Consider the following 17,292-nt stretch of genomic DNA (forward strand, 5'->3'; position numbering starts at 1 on the left):
ATGAAGCCTAAAACTTACGACCACTGCAATTCATTTCATCGCTACCATCAGTGCAATCCCAACTCGAATCACATAATAAGGCGTAACTAATGCAATCGCTTCCGTCTTCACATTGGAAAACAGATTCGTGTGTGCAATCTATGGAAAAAAGAAACCTACAATGTAAATGTTTAATGTATTATTCCGTAAGCTAGAAGAAAAATGTACTCCTTTATTACCTTTTGAATATGATGTGTTTTCTCTCCTAAATTGGTATGTATGTTAGTAGTATGCCTTTAGAATGAGTAGCATTATACTGGTACGTGTTAATGGAAAAATGGATTTGGCAGAAGGAATTGTTTGTCACCACTATATTGAGTTTAGGTGGAATTATTTGGTATGTACACTTATAAACATTCGAATCGTGTTCGCTATATGATAAATGACAGATACATAAGCAAACAAAAACAAATATTGCACACCTTGGCAATAATTAGTCTCACCGGCACACCTATCTTCTTCATCACAACAAAAGCAAAAACGGAGAACACAGTGTCCAGATTCACATAAATGGCTTTCTCCATTATAGCTATCACACGCTGTCCAGTGTTAAACCGTAAACAAACATTAATTTAGACAGTTTAAAAAGAGTGATTTGCTATTTATTCAGTCTTACTTAATTTTACAAACATGATTCAGCTAAGACAAAACAGTTTCCAACGAATTCAAGGAACTTGGCGAGTCACTATCATTTGTCACATCGTCTCTAAATGAAGTGAAAATGGACAGCTCAGGTTATCTGAATTCCTAGGTACTAGTCAGAATTAGCCAATATATTATATATTGATTATTTAATTTATGAAGTTCAAAAATATATACAAAAAGAAAGAAATAGTTTATTCCTTTCTTCTTACTTATGTCTAAATGTGTGTATTTAAATTGTTGTGAGCTGATTTCACATTGTTTGTCGTCAGTGTTGCAGTCTTTTGTATCTACGACTTGAAGACCATGATGAAGCATACTTAATTCAAAACATGGTTGGATTTTTACGGCCGTGTTTTGTACTAATTTATTTCATCCGCATACAGATAAGTACAACGGCGAAAACCATCTTTATTTATATGTTAATGGGCTTACAGTTGTTGGTATTTGTTTATTTACATTCTGTACAGAATTAGATGAAGTTTGTACTTTGCATTTTTACTACATTACCTATACATTTCAGACAACAATTATGTAAATTAGAATCATTAAAATCAAACGTTACACAAACAAATTTGTTTTGCATGTCAATGAAATTCAAAGGTCGTACTCTTAAGATTTTGCATAATTGCCGAAACATAACCGTTCCTTGTGCTCGGTAAAAACTTACAACTGCAATTCACATCCTCACTTCCATCAGAGCAGGCTGGGCCATATGGTGTATTACACACAGAACCAACACTAGTTATGCATTCACTGTTGTCACATTTGAATAGAGTTTCAAGTGTGCAATCTATGATGGAAACAGAAAATAAAGAATGCTTAATAAGGTCTTATGTATTTAAGTAAATGAAAACCCCCTTTTAGATTTGTATTTGTATTGTTTTTAGCCCCCCCCCCTTCGAGTGCTGTCAAAGTGGGCTCCGTCCGTCGCCCCTTGCGTGCATGTGCTTGTGTGCGTGCGTGCGTGCGTGCATCCGCCCATATATGTTTCTCAGACCTGCAATATCCGACTTTTTCAAACATGATGCAAAGGTGACATATCATGTGGCACATATGCATGACAATTTGTCTTTTGATATATGCAAATTTGACTGAATGGCGGCCATATTCGTATTTAAAAATCAATATTTATGGCACAACTCAAAAACTGTAATACACAGACACTATATTCAATTGTCTACTCCATTATTATCAGACACAATCTATCTTTGACGCCCTTGACCATTGACATTGACCATGACCTACAAGGTCAATTATCAAAATCAAATTCCTGCCTATCACACACATTGTATTGTTTACATATTCCCAATTTAATTAATTCATGCGTATGAGCAATTTTGAGGAAAAGAAGTATACACAAGTATTTTTTTTGAAGCTCGTGTAATTTTTACTGAATTTTAAAGAAGCCATTGGCGTGTGTACCTGGCATGTGCGTCATTCTAAAACTCTAAAACAAGCAGCTTGTCGACAAATGTCATTTTCTACTAGCCATGAAAGTCCTCTAATGTTTGAGATGAACAATCTGGATTGGCACTCATTCCTCCAGAACGTCTGCTTCAGAAAGTCAAAAATGACATCTTCAATGAATTTTCGCTCTGTAGTAACCACTGTCACATCGCTACCTGTTTGCTGATATATGTACATCACATATTGCTTGATAGTGAGAATGATGTTCCATGGTGCAACACTTGCGAACTATAATGCCGTGTAGGCAATCCTCATCAGTAAAGACGGACACATTCATTCAGTCTAAACGTGTTGCCCTTGCAGGTCTATCGATTATGAGAGCGGTGCTTTCCAGTTAAAAACAGATATGGTCATATAAATCAAGTCTACTTCAAATTGCTATGACACCACTTAAGAATTCAAGTGACGTCAAACTATATCCAAGGCCTCAAAATGCGTCTGTTTTAACAACTCTGATTTGTCCATGGCTGATGCCTATATGTAGTTCTTGTAAGCCTCATGTGAACTGGGGATCACAAAGGCCTTATGTGTGAAGAGTGCGATTCATGATACGTATGTTCATTGCCAAATCATCCATGACTCAACGTTCGAAAAAAATAGGTGATACCAACGTTGTATTGACTTGTCTTAAATGCAATGGACCAAATTACAGTTCAGTTTTGTTTGATCTCCATGGCATTGATACCAATGACAGGTTTAAAAACCTCAGCGAGTCCAGTATCTCAAGTACAGATTCGATGGCTTCCTGTGGATCCTCAGGTTTTCCATGAACCTATGCATACATCTTCACCTATCAGATCCAAACCAAAAGCAAACAGTAGATGCTGACCGTTACGAATCAACAATGTAAACTGCCAATCTTTATGTAACCAACCCCCTTCTCTTTTTGAGTATAAGGTTTAGTTGTTAATAAGTATCAATGTGTCGAGTATTGCTCATACAAGCCTGTAACGGAGGATTTCGTCAACACGTGACAGCGTGGGAGAGGACACCACGTGTGGGGTCTTGCTAGTCAGCAGATTCCATTAAACTATTTTTTTGAGTGATTGGAGAAACTTCGTTCTCTGTCTGTTATTTGTATTTCCCTCAAGATTTGTCGTTGAATGCTTTCTAATCCTACATCCTACATTAAGTAATAACTCTGTGGTTAGTGGTATTGCAACTAAGAATACATCAACCCAGATCATTACACAGTATAATAATAATAATAATAATGTTGGTTTCTTATATAGCGCTTTCCCACTCCGTGCTCAAAGCGCTTTACAATTATTACCCCTGGCTCGGATCAGAACAGCACAACGGCCCTTTAGTCTTCCTCAACTCCCCGGGGAGCATACAATCCATTGCAGCCATTTTAAGCGCATGGGATTAAAGCCTTCACATTGCAACCTACATCCTACCAGGTCCCCAGTTATACAGCTGGGTTGACTGAGGCACAGTCGTGGTTCAAATCTTGCCCAAGGACTTTAGCCACTCAGAAACAAACAGCAGGCAGCGACGGGGCTCGAACCTGCAACCTGTAGATTCCAAGCCGGTCACGCTAACCATTCACCCATCATGACTCCATCATGACTATATAGGCATGATAGATATACAACCGTTGGTGGGGTATTATCATCGCGATAAACAGTGCACACGAGGAAATGTTCGAAGAGGGAGGACTTGTAATGATACTAGTCAAAATTATTATTAACAAAAACAGTAAAAACGAGTATATCGGAGCTTGCTACCAGGCAAAGGCTGATTGATAATGTAACTATCGAGGCTGTCAACACATCTCAAAAAAGAATTACCGGTAAAACGAACAACGCCGTCCTTTAATCTGTCACGATGGTATTGGAAAAACATGATCCTCAGACCAAAATCAACATAAACAAACCTCAACACAGAGTTCCTAAATATCATCAATGATAATAGTCTATGTCAAATAGTTAATGAGTCAACTAGACTTGGCAATACACTTGATCTTTTTATTACCAATAGACCAACTCAAATCAACAGAACTCAAATACTTCCAGGTATTAGTGACCATAACATTGTTTACACATAATTAAACATTTCGCCGACGCGAAAAAGACAACCCACAAGAAAAATTCCACTCTACAATAAATCAAAGTGGGATGGATCCTGCTAACATCTGTCGATAAAATTGGTCATAGGCGATTGATTGAGCGAGAAACTTAAATGGTATGGTGTGAATAGCGTAACTAATAAATGGATACAAAGTTTGAAATAAAAGTTAGCAATCCTACTGCAAACATATATTTATCTTCACACTATACACTTGCATCCCATGTGTGTTGAACTACATAAAGCACATACGACTGTACCGTGGCTGACTACTATAATCATTTACTTCCTGGCATCTGCGTTTGAAATCTACAAGCATACATCAGAGGCCTTCCTTTGAAATCACCTTCCTATCAAAATGACACCCCCACGAAAAGTCGACGCTACTATACATGGCTGTTACTTCTTGTAATGTCACCCCTGTTGTGCTGTCTCACAAATACATGGCATGCATGCTGCTCGCTAACATCAATGACGCACACTAGCCCCTGAAACTGGCTATCTATTGTCCTAAGTAGGTCACTCTTTCAACGCGAACTAAAGTTCATTGACGATATACTATTTAAAATAAAATCACAGAGACATAAAGACGGAGACTGGAGAGAGAATGAGACAGACAGACAGACAGACAGACAGACAGACAGACAGACAGAGGAAGACACACTTATACAAATGCATTCACATGGCTTTCATCTAAGTTATCAGAGAAGCTATGGTTTAGAAGTTATTGCGGCGAAGCCGCTAGAAATGTTTTAATTCACTCAGTAAACGACCGCTTCTGAGGTTTAATTTGGCTCAAATCATGAGCCAAATATTTCGAAGTGCCGAGAACCCATAGGCACTAGTGTTTTCCTAGATTGAATGATGAAAAACAAACCACCTACAAGGTACTAACATCTGTCAGTGAATAAATCATTCAATAAAAGTAAATTAATAAGTCGATTATATAGTTTCCATGGGATAGTTAAGTCTAGATGTTGTAATCATAATGTTAGAGGGTTAAATACAACAGTAAACATTTGATAATTTATAATACATAGAGATGATACAAGACAGGTGTATCTGCAATAAAAACAAGTATATATTACCTTGACAAGGATTTTCGTCACTCATATCACCACAGTCATCAGTATTATCACAAACCTTGTAAGGATAAACACATTTTCCATTGTCACACAAAAATCCATCACAAGCTGTTCAAAATAAATAGACGAAATCCAAATTAAAAGGATTAGTCAGGAAGTATATATAAATGTTCCCTTTATTCTTTTATTTAAAAATAATTATAATTAGGCGTAAAAAGGGTATGTGTGGTTCCGATTGCATTCAACTTTGAAATAGGTTGGATAGGGATATTTTTATTATATTTTTTTTTAATTTTTTTTCATGTGTGAGTGTCTAGTTTTCCATTGTTTTCCAAATGGTCTTTGTGTTGTTTATTAGATTGGAAGAATAGTTTTATATTGTCTTTTTAAGTTGATGTTAGTTTCCGCATCCGCTATTTCTTTTTCGCGATTTTATTTATTAGTATTGCATAAAAATCAGTGACCCACACCTAAATGCATGCACAAAATTCAGTGACCCCCAATCCATTGCGCAAAAAATAGTGACCCACCCCATAAAAACATCCCCCTCTCCGTAATTTCTGTCCAGTCCCTAAATTCTACACCTAATGTAAAAAAGATGAACTGAATCAACAGAACGAACATGGGCATGAGTTTGCTGATGTTATTAATGATCTGCAATAGATGTTGTTTCCGACATAGTTCCTCGCAAAATTCACAGATGTAGAGCTAAAATTCTTGCATAAATCATGAAATTACAAGACTACAATTGATGTTAGAAGCGCTGCAGTCCAATAAATGCTTTCTTGATAGACATTTCAGGCACAATTGAAAACCAAAAATGGCTAATAGGCGGTGTTTACAACAACATGTTTAAAAGCCGATGTAATCTAAGTAATACTTACACGATAGACATTGTAGGAACTATTGAAAATACAAATGTCTATGGTGTTGACAAAAAAACGTAATCATGCAGCACGAACGACATTTGAAAAAGGCGATGTGTATTTGAAGAAAATATCTATAGACATTTTTGGCATGGTGTCGATGGACAACCAAATATGTATATTGTGTAAAAAAAATGAAATCATAAGTGCAGAAATTCTTTATCTTCTTGACCTTCATATACGTCTGTTTTGTTTCCCCAGTGATACAAACTATCACAGAAGGGGTGTATTCTGATCTACATTTTGTTTGAATTTAGGTCGAAGCAATATTTTTCAATTAAAAAGATGAAATAAAAAATCTAATCCTGACCTACCTACCCTATTCTCTGAGGCCTTGTTATCGGAAACATTGTTATTTTATTCTCAAATTAAATAGCCGTCGTATTTGAAGAAATGATTGCGAAGACAGTTTTGACACGATTGAAAACCAAAAACGCCATTCGTGTAGACAAAACAAGGTGTCGTTCAGTAGTATTGAGATGTTAAAAAGCCAACGTTGTCCAATAAATGCTTGCACGATAGATATTCACGATTGAAAACCAAAAATGCCTATCATGAAAAATGTAGCATGGATATATTTAAAAGCCGACGTATTTGAAGAAATACTTGTATGATGGATATTCACGATTGAAAAACAAAATTGTCGATCGTGTAAACCAAAGATGTAACCGTGCAGCACGATCAACATTTTCGAAAATAGAACGTCGTTTCTTTCAAAAATGGATATCGTGCTGCACGATTACATTTTAGATTTACACGATAGGCAATTTTGGTTTTTAATAGTGCGAAAACGTAACAAAAATGGGGAAAATGCAGCACGCAACTCAAAATTGAAGATGTAATGGCAAAGACAACGATGATGACTATTTTGGTATAGAGAAAATTGTAAAGGAACTGTACAGAAATGGTCAATTGCAATATCTTATCAAGTGGGCCGGATTTTTATCCGACAAAAACTCGTGGAAACAATGTTAGAATCTGAACAAAGCCGCATTAGAGGTCCTCAAACGTGCATTGGTTCCAATTAGGGACCGGACAGAATTTACGGTGGGGGGGGGAGAAATTGGGGGGGGGGGGCATGAAAAAAAATGGGAGGTTTGAAGGGGGGGGGGGGCGCGAAATATTTTGTCATTGAAAAAAATTAATATGTTAGAAAATTTAGCATTGCATGAGATAGCACTTTATATCGCCTTTAATATTGAATGTCTACACTTTCAGTTATGTATTAAAATGGAAGTGTGTACGTTTGTATGTACCTATTTAGTGAAGCATAAAGACACTACTCAAGATTAATTTGATACACCCTGAATTACTCTTATATACTCCAAGTTGTTCACACACGCACTTACACACACACATATGTATACATACATACATACATACATACATACATACATTTTAGCACTGTGGAAACAGGTTCAGTGTGCAATTACCATCAAGGATACATATATATATATATATATATATATATATATATATATATATATATATATATATATATATATATATATATATACAGGTTTTGAAAATTTGAACCAAATTATATGCTATAGACCCTACAGAACTGTTTCGTGAGGTGCGTAGTCCTCACTCATCAGAACCCCTGATGAGTGAGGACTACGCACCTCATGAAACAGTTCTGTAGGGTCTATAGCATATAATTTGGTTCAATTTTTCAAAACCTGTATATAATTCGCTCTACTACCCGTATTGAGCACTTTTATGTGGTTTTATCTACATCCAGTCAATTATATATATATATATATATATATATATATATATATATATATATATATATATATATATATATATATATATATATATATATATATGGTAATATACTAGCATAGGACCTGTAATTTATGTGATTAAAAAGTGACCTTTTGGTGAAAAATGTAAATACAAAAACTTCTGGCCAGATTAATTTAGATAGGTGTTTTATTTCTTTCCTTGACACTATTCTCGAGTTTCACTCTCAGACTCACTAGAGTCTGAAGATGTGAGGCAAGACTTGTCTTTCTTTCTATCTAAAACCAGTGAAATTAAACTATTTCCCTCCTCAGCATCATCAAATGCATCTATCTGTACTAAATATTGTAAAGCATTTAGATGTCTGCGTGGTGTTAAGTGTTTTTTTCATCAGTGACTTTGCACTAACTTTGGTAAATGCCTTCTGGGCGTTTTTTCCTACAACCTTATCCACAAGTTGCTCACTAAAAACAGTTAACAGCAGTCTTTTTGCATGACTAATTGTTCTTTTCTCTTTCGCATTTGAATGTGTGTTTACTCTGTGTCTGTGTTTCTGTGTATGTATCAGTGAATGACAGTTAAAACCACCACATCAAATGCCTTGGTATTAAGTAATGACTACTTATGGTGTCTAGTTGGGAAATAAACAAGATTATACCACATATGTATGATTACATGTATGGTCAAAATGTTTTATTTTGTCTTGTTTTCTAAAAAACTTCCTCTACAACTACTAAGTTGTTTGGGCTGAAATAGTAACATAATAGTAGTACCAAAAGAAATATTACAGTTGTGCTACAGTAACAAAAAAATTGTACTCTTTTTAGTTATTGTAGGGGGCAGGATATTGTGCACTTTTTTTTTCTTTTTTTGGGGGTGGGCATGAAATTGTTATACTTTTGAAAGGGGGGCTGTGAAATTTTGGTCACAGTGGATGGGGGGGGGGCAGGAGAAAAACCAAGTCAGAGATAATTTCTCCCCAGCAACCCCCCCCCCTCCCCTCCCTAAATTCTGTCCGGTCCCTTATCAAAGGGCAAACAAAATTGTTCGTAATCATTTACAGATACAAACATTGCACCCAGATACTCGATGAGAAAAGACCATTATCAGTTGAGCTGTGTGCATACTTTCTAGTGGTATTGATTCAAATTGTATATTCAATTGCTAACTAGTTCTGTACAAGTCGTTAACATACTGAACGTGTCAAATCTTGTTGATGAATGTAACAACTGGCTCTGTAAGTTGGTGTAACTTAAAGACAACTGCCCTATATAAAGAGGATTATGGCTAATCTATGCAAATGAGGGAAATTCAAACTGCTGTAGAGAGCTCTAGCTTCTGGGTCTTGTTTTCAGCATTTTTTCTGTGCTTCGAGAAACACACAGGTCATGTATCATGTACAAATTGTTTGTGAATGTCGTAGGATGACAACTTGATACACAAATTAGTTTAAAATCAGTCTGTTTGTTTCATAGAATCAAAACACCTCTCCAAACGAGACTAATTCCCCTGCAAACAGCTGCTTAGATTGTGTGTCATTCAGGATTATTCAAATATGCGGCATTTGCATGTGAAAAACCCAGATATAGGGAATGTTTATATTTTGGTGATTACTTGCCAGTGAGTCATCACAAGTTCTCCACCTCAAAACATAGTCAGTCATATGCAAAAATGGTCTCAGGCGCCGCCAGTTGCATGTTTAAGGATAGACATTAATAGGACTAGTGTTCTCGATAGTTGATGCCAGAGTGAAATCACAAGTTATTGGACTTAGATTACTTGGATATAACTGACTGGTTAATTTTGACTTTACTAAACACAGACGACATCATTGACATAAATAACTTATCACACAATTTTTACGCCACAAATTGTTTTCATAATACTGATTTTATCTGGGGTTAAAGATTTAATTTCGATTATGATAACGAATATGGAATGCTGACATTGTTATCTGACAATTTGCAGTGTTGACGTGATGAAATATTTAAGAAATAATGTAATCCTTTGATTTTAGGAGACAGATACCTAGTAAGATTGCTTTAGGATTGGAATACTTATGTTGTCATAAGATTCTTCCATTTGTATTTCTTTATGTTCAACCTTCAAGTGCTGCAGATATGAAATTCCTAGCAAATATTTTAAACCTGAGAATTCTGTTGATGAATGTACTTGTCTGGTAGAGTTAATGAAAAGAAGTGGGACCCGAACAGTACATGTGTACCTTATGAATGATCAATCAGTATGACTGGCCAGTCGAACGTATGTTTGTGATGTGATTGAGAAGTACAAAATTCAATAGCCAACTCAGGATATAATTATTCTACGATTCCATTTTCTATTTCTCTTTGATGTCATTTGTTCATTGAAGAACATGTTGTCGAAATGTGTATATCTGATTCTGAATTTCAGATCTTAGCAATTTTAGTTTTCAAGGGTCGCATGACTTTTTTTTATATTTTTAACACTAAATATGAAACAGTAATAATTACTTCTTATTTTCATGCTATTTTATGGTAACTTCGAAATGTTTACTTTTAAGTTAATGACAACTTTTGACAATATTTTGAATTTTACTTTCTTCAACTAGAATTCGTTCTACTTCAATGGTATCGTTTCCATTTCAACTGTGTAGATTTTAATGTCAATTAGTGGGAGACTGACTTTAGGAGGAGGTGACAGTGTCAGAGAATACATATACATAATCGCATGTCCCACTTTGACTGAAAGGTCAACAGACTCTCTCAAGGATATCGGATTCTGACCACAAGATTCCAAGTGTACTCGAGTACGTGAGACGACAGTCTGCATTTCATATAATTATGATTCGTAGTGATCATTTATCAATGTTTTAAGAATAGTCTTTAGGGTATGGTAACACCTCTTGAAGACTTTGATATGATTTGCATTAAATATACCTGCGTCATGTAAATTTGGACTTTAATAACAATAAAGATAGACACTTGGAACTAGCAGGTAGGCGCTTCCCTTCGGCGGAAGTCAATGAACTAGGCATATGCTAATTAGTGTCGGCATAAACCCAATATTGGAATTTTAAAGAGTGATCGCAATGGGGAGTGGTAACCCTACATCAGAGTAATGTATTATTATAGAGGTCATTATGTAAATGTACGCTCTTTACGTACATGAACACAAGAGTATAAAATTAACGTAATCTACATATATGCAAATAATATGTAAACATGTACAACAGCTATTCTAAAAACAGCCATGGTGGTGTGGCTACGTTAACGAGTTTAAGTTGATTCTATTCCAAGTGCATAGTAGATGAGAGCTAGCAAAGCCACGGATTCAGTCACAGTAGACAAGATACTTGTAAATCGAGAGTTAAGATAGTCTAAAACTCACAACTGCAGTCCAGTTCATCACTTCCATCATCGCAATAATCCCAGCCATCACATCGGTAAATGGAAGGAATACATGTTGCTCCATTGTCACAACTAAACATACGTTCATCTGTGCAATCTAGAAGCAAACACAAAACACGGAATTTTAAGCTATTACATCTCAAGGAGGAGCGACAATTTCAAATTTTGCATTGATTTTGTTTTGTCATATACATTGGTCTGTTTGCTAAATAACTTTTAAACATTACCTTTGCACCGATACATTTTGGCGGAAATGAGAGTAGCATATGTGATATGATGTTTACACCTTTAAGGTAATAGTAATATCATATTAAAGGGTCAAAAGCTAACAGTATACACTTGTTGGGCATAATTGTAGCTATCCTGGTATTACAACATAACTTACAAATCATTGTATGGCGGAATTTATCATGCGCATCAAAATGTCGAGGAAATTCATACAATGCAGTTTAAAAGGAGAAGTTTAGTTCACAGTTATGTGCTATCGGGAACATATGAAAAAAAGTCTAAAGATTGTATTTGCACACGGAAGGAATTGTAAATTAAGACATAGATTAAACATTTATGAAGTGGTGAGTATATTTTGTGAAATCTCTATTATATAAAATGAAATGTTTTAACAATGCCAGAAGACAACTGCAATGCCATAGAAGACTTTCATTGACACTAACATTTGACTAATTGAGTTAGTATTTTCACCTGAGTAAGAAGCTTATAAAACTCCATACTCAGCCTGTGCCACTTTAAAATGAGTGGGAATAGTCTTGGTGCTGTGCTATGTACAATGTATACCTAGACATGTTTGTTATTTTTTCACATCAGTGAACGAAAACAGTTATTTCATACCTTGGCAATAGCTCTCATCACTTCCATCACCACAGTCCTCGTTATTATCGCACATAGAATAAATATTCACACAATCTCCATTGTCACATACAAAACCTGGGCATACTGTTCAAAAAAAGAAACTCAAGTTAGCAGACACAATCCAGAAGCATTTGTGTAATTGACGTGTTTCTTTTATCTTCAAATAATCTTGATATTTTGCCTTTTTATGCTAAATAAAAAAGTGAACTAACTTGTAAAGCACCGTTTTGATACTGCTCCTTCTACACCCCACCCCATTGCAGATAATTCTAATCACAGCCTAAAGTTCCCGAGGATCAGTCCGTGTACCAAATTATAGCAAATTAGGGGCACGGGTTATAATAATAACAACAACACATCTCTTGTGAATAGTGATGAAGATTATGCCGGTGGTGTATCAAACATGCAGAAACTCTTGGTGTAGCAAATGAAATTCAGAAATGAAATTATAGAGGGAAGTTCAAGGTTCGGGAAGATGTTGTCATCTCTTCAAAAAAATACTGCTTTGTACGGTGGCCCACAGAAGACAGAGAAAAACTACATTTGTGGAATAAATAATTGATTTTTGAGAGCTAAATATTTGATACAAGGATAAAATATTTCATTCATTTGACAGGACATTAATAGTTTGGGTCAAAACATATATATCAAAGCAAAAAACTTCCATTTCTGTGACAAAAACTTTCTTTTTACGGAGCAGAAAATTAATTTGCAAAAGAAAAAAATTCATTCTTGTGGCCCAAACTTCATTTTCGAGTGACAAAATTTAAGTTGCAGTATAAAAGGTTTAGTTGTTGGTGCAATGTTTGAAACATTAGAACCAATTTTTCTGAAGTGTTGTGACAAAACTTAAACAATCCCCTTGCAAACTATTAATCCTTTGAGCAGTACACCAAGTTTTCGTGTGAAAACTAAATTTGTGTGAAAAAAATTTAAATGTCAACCTGAAATATGAATTTAAGTCGATTAAAATCTTATATACTCTGATATCAGAAACATTATTTGTCGCCTTACAACCTCCTTTTTTATCGATGAGATTTAAAAAACACAGGATGCAACATTAATGTCTAGAGACGATACATTAACACATGTGAGGACAAGACATTCTTTGCTTGACGGAAGATAGACTGGAATGGTGTACCATGTGCTCTTGTATAGGTTTGAATCTTCTTCAAATGACTTTAGTAGAAAGCCTGTTAAATATATTTATGTTTTATATGCTGACTGGTAGTGACTTGAAAAGTGTGATATGAGTTTTCGCAAATGTGATCCCATATAGCATTCAATTTACAGAAGTGAAGATTACTTGATTTGAAATTTTATTAAAAAGTGTTTGCAGGGGAGGAATAGGGATATTTCACAATTCACAAAACTATCAAACAGCATAGCAAAGGATAACTGTAACGTTTTAAATTCAATTGCCACTTTGTTCAATATGACAGCCTTCTTTTGATATTCACCTTTAGATTTGGTTTGATTTATTCCAAAGAATTATAAAAAGTGTGATAAAAATAGTGCACAAAAAAGTTCGTGCAGGCGGAACATAGTCAGGGCCACGAAGGGGTAATCTTATTGTTATCACGATTCTAAAACATTTCATTTTGCTTCCAAAGTGACCAATGAAAAATGCGTAGGTAAAATGATGGTATGTGAAATTTCCATTGTCTCATTATTCACTTTTAAGGTCAATTTTTAGACACATGGACTTAGCAAATAATGTAGAAAAACTGATATGTTATATTTATAATGAAAGTAGAAAATTGTATAGACCTATATTACAGAATGAAAATGTGTGCTTCATATCCCTGTTTTAATAGGAGTTGAATGATGAAGAAACAACACCATACTTCGATCGAATTTGATGCCGTCTGTTGACTCAGGGCGCTTTGTCACAGTCAATATGTCTTGAATGTAAATATTTTTTTATCTTTGGACAATCAAATCTTACAAGTGCAATTCTGTTCATCACTTTCATCGTTGCATTGTGGATATGAATCACATCGATAGATGGCAGGCGTACACTGTCCGTCGCTACATTTGAATACATCTTTATGTGTGCAATCTAAGAAGCAAACAACAAATGGTAAATTGTAATGCTGTTACATCTCAAAGTAAAAGTCCGGGTAGACATTTGTTTGCGGTTTTATTGTACATTGCGTAATTACTTCTATCAACTACTACGATTTTGGGTGATAAAATAGTACCCCGGTAAGTTATTCAACCTTGAAATATTAACAAAAACCACCATACTGCACTTGATATGTGTTCAGTCATTGAGAGGGTTTTCTGCAAGGATCTATGGGAAACATTCTGTGGTGACATCACAGGAATATAATACAAGGAGTGGCAAGACATGATATTTTATTGATATGTATACTCATTAACCTTTAACTTACATTGTAACGATTATTAAAGATGACACATGACAGGTACATCAATAAATAAATAAATCTAAATATTATACCTTCGCAAATGTCTTCATCACTCTCATCACCACAGTGATTTTTGTCATCACAAAGTTTATGCAACGGAATACAGTTGTAATTCCTACATAAATGTTGAAGGCACTCTGTCCAAAGATGAACAGGAACACAGTGTTAGTCCAATTTTTAAAAATAATTTTACTTGTATGTTTTAGTTTTACATGATTCAGAAATATAAATGTACTTACACATTCTTCTGGGATGATTTCGATATATTATGATAATAAATGTATTATGCATGTGAATTATGTGATGTTGTTAATCCTGAAAGACCAATGAGAGTTCTACCAGCCGCTGATCGTTGTACGATGGTCTTGAACAGCAGAAAAATATGTACAATTCTTAATAGTAACAGGTTTTTTCTCTCCATTTAACAGAAATATTTCTGAGACAGAGACAGTGAATGAAACGCAGAGCAATATGTTCCTTGGCTATTACCGACCAAATAACCAACAACCTAATCTGTTTTAATAACACAAACACTATTTGCAACATGAACTGACGGTTGCACTGATGTTTGATGAGGATATATAGAACGACGTCTGGTGACAAACAAATCATGACAAGATCATTGGTAAATTTTGAAATGACATATGGATGACTACGTTTATCATTATCAAATTTATATTGCATAACTTACCATTATTAGTCCATATTTCAGTTAGTGATTCCTAATGTAAAAATATAAGAGAGAATGTATTTTGATTATATGGAAAGTGACAAATGATGTATTAGGACATATACACAAAGAAACAAAAGTTCTATTACAGATATTTTAAAATCCGATTGGCTGATTCGCTGCACACAACTACAAAACCACTATTACTATTTTTAACAGCTTTGAAATACTTTGTAATATGCGATTCACATTCATATGTAGCTAATCTAATTCATCACAGCATAGGGTACACATGCGTGTTGCCATTCAAGTAAAATTATAGAAGTTGCCTCCGGTTACTAATGTGTAAATGGAATAAAAAAGAAAATGGAAGGCGATGACAAAATGAGTATGACGAAACCAAATTTTCTTTCTGCCAGTATCAACTTTGAAATCATTGAGCTCACAGAGGGACGATTTCTATTCTGTAAAATTTGCACTGGCGGCAATTGACCGGTCATAAAATCTACGAAAGGTGACAAAATCGGCCTTCGAAAAAAAGGTTTGTATAAGCTAAGCAAATTCTGTATATTCAACTTGTGCGTATAGATTACGTCATGATTAGCTTGGCATATAGTACTCAGACAAAGTTATAACATTGACAGACGTAAATTCTATTAAGTGAATAACGAAGAGAATAGTTTGTTAAGGCTTTATCGCACACACTTTCTCTAACAAATTAAACGAAAGGTTTGACAACGAAACCAATACGTGTTAACAGTATAAGTCAGTTGATATGACCACCTCAAAGAAAATGAATATGTTGATAATGCGACATGCATAGTTTATGATCGCAAACGCTTGTGTCTTGACGAACCCATATTTGTAACAGGGTGACGCTGTAAACTTATTTTGGCGGTTGTTTTATGATTTGAAGTTGGAATCCAGCTGTAAATTACCGTGGCCAAAAATACCATGGATGAAAACGACAAATCGCTCTTCTGTTTGTATTATCGCTCCACGTATTAAAAAATCGCTACTGATTTAAAAATCGCTTTACTTATCTAAACCTCAATTTGGTTCGTAAAAGTTCAGTTTCGGTTTGTAAAATGTCAATACAAATTATGTCATTCGTGTTGATGAGTCATGTTCGATGTTCATGTGTCATGATCTGTGAACGCCACTTAACACATTGTAGGGAATATTCATTTAGCTACACACTACATTAAGTTCACTTGTACTACCGGAGCACATAGTAAGGCGAATAGCTCAACAGACATAGATTTATGGTTCGCCAGTTACCTTTCCAAACGAGATGGTTGCGTTTTCTCCTTTAAATCCTGTCTGGTCTTTTAGAGCCGGGGTTAACACTGTTTAACACTTTGTCTGGTAGCTCAATTTGAGAAGTTAATTTAGTATATTTTTAGACAAGGGAACGAAATTGCCGAAATGGTAAATGTTCAAATATTTGTCTGTGACATTATAGAAGTTGCCTCCGGTTACTAATGTGTAAATGGAATAAAAAAGAAAATGGAAGGCGATGACAAAATGAGTATGACGAAACCAAATTTTCTTTCTGCCAGTAAGCAGCTTCAATAAAATTATGATAAAAGAAATGTTTGAACTATGGGAATTAATATATATAAGGATTACATATGTAAGCACTTTAGTAATACATTGAAAATGTTGATTAAACATAACGAGGATAGAGTAAAACAGTGAAACACTTTAAATCCATTTGATCAATATGTCTAGCTAAAAATACGTTTTCTTCTGTTTGATTCTAATCACAACCTAAATTACCAGCGAAATTATAATAATTTGTATTTGAAAACCGTTCAAATATGTACCAAAGAGTGTAACAGCAACCAGGAAATACTGCAATGGATTGATATACAAATTTGAAGCATATAGCAGTAGTGGCGATAGTGGGCGGGCTTCTTTTATTCATTCGTGTTTCTTTCCTCCACCTAA

The sequence above is a fragment of the Glandiceps talaboti genome, chromosome 17 (genome assembly GCF_964340395.1).
Source record: "Glandiceps talaboti chromosome 17, keGlaTala1.1, whole genome shotgun sequence".
NCBI classification, from domain to species: domain Eukaryota; kingdom Metazoa; phylum Hemichordata; class Enteropneusta; family Spengelidae; genus Glandiceps; species Glandiceps talaboti.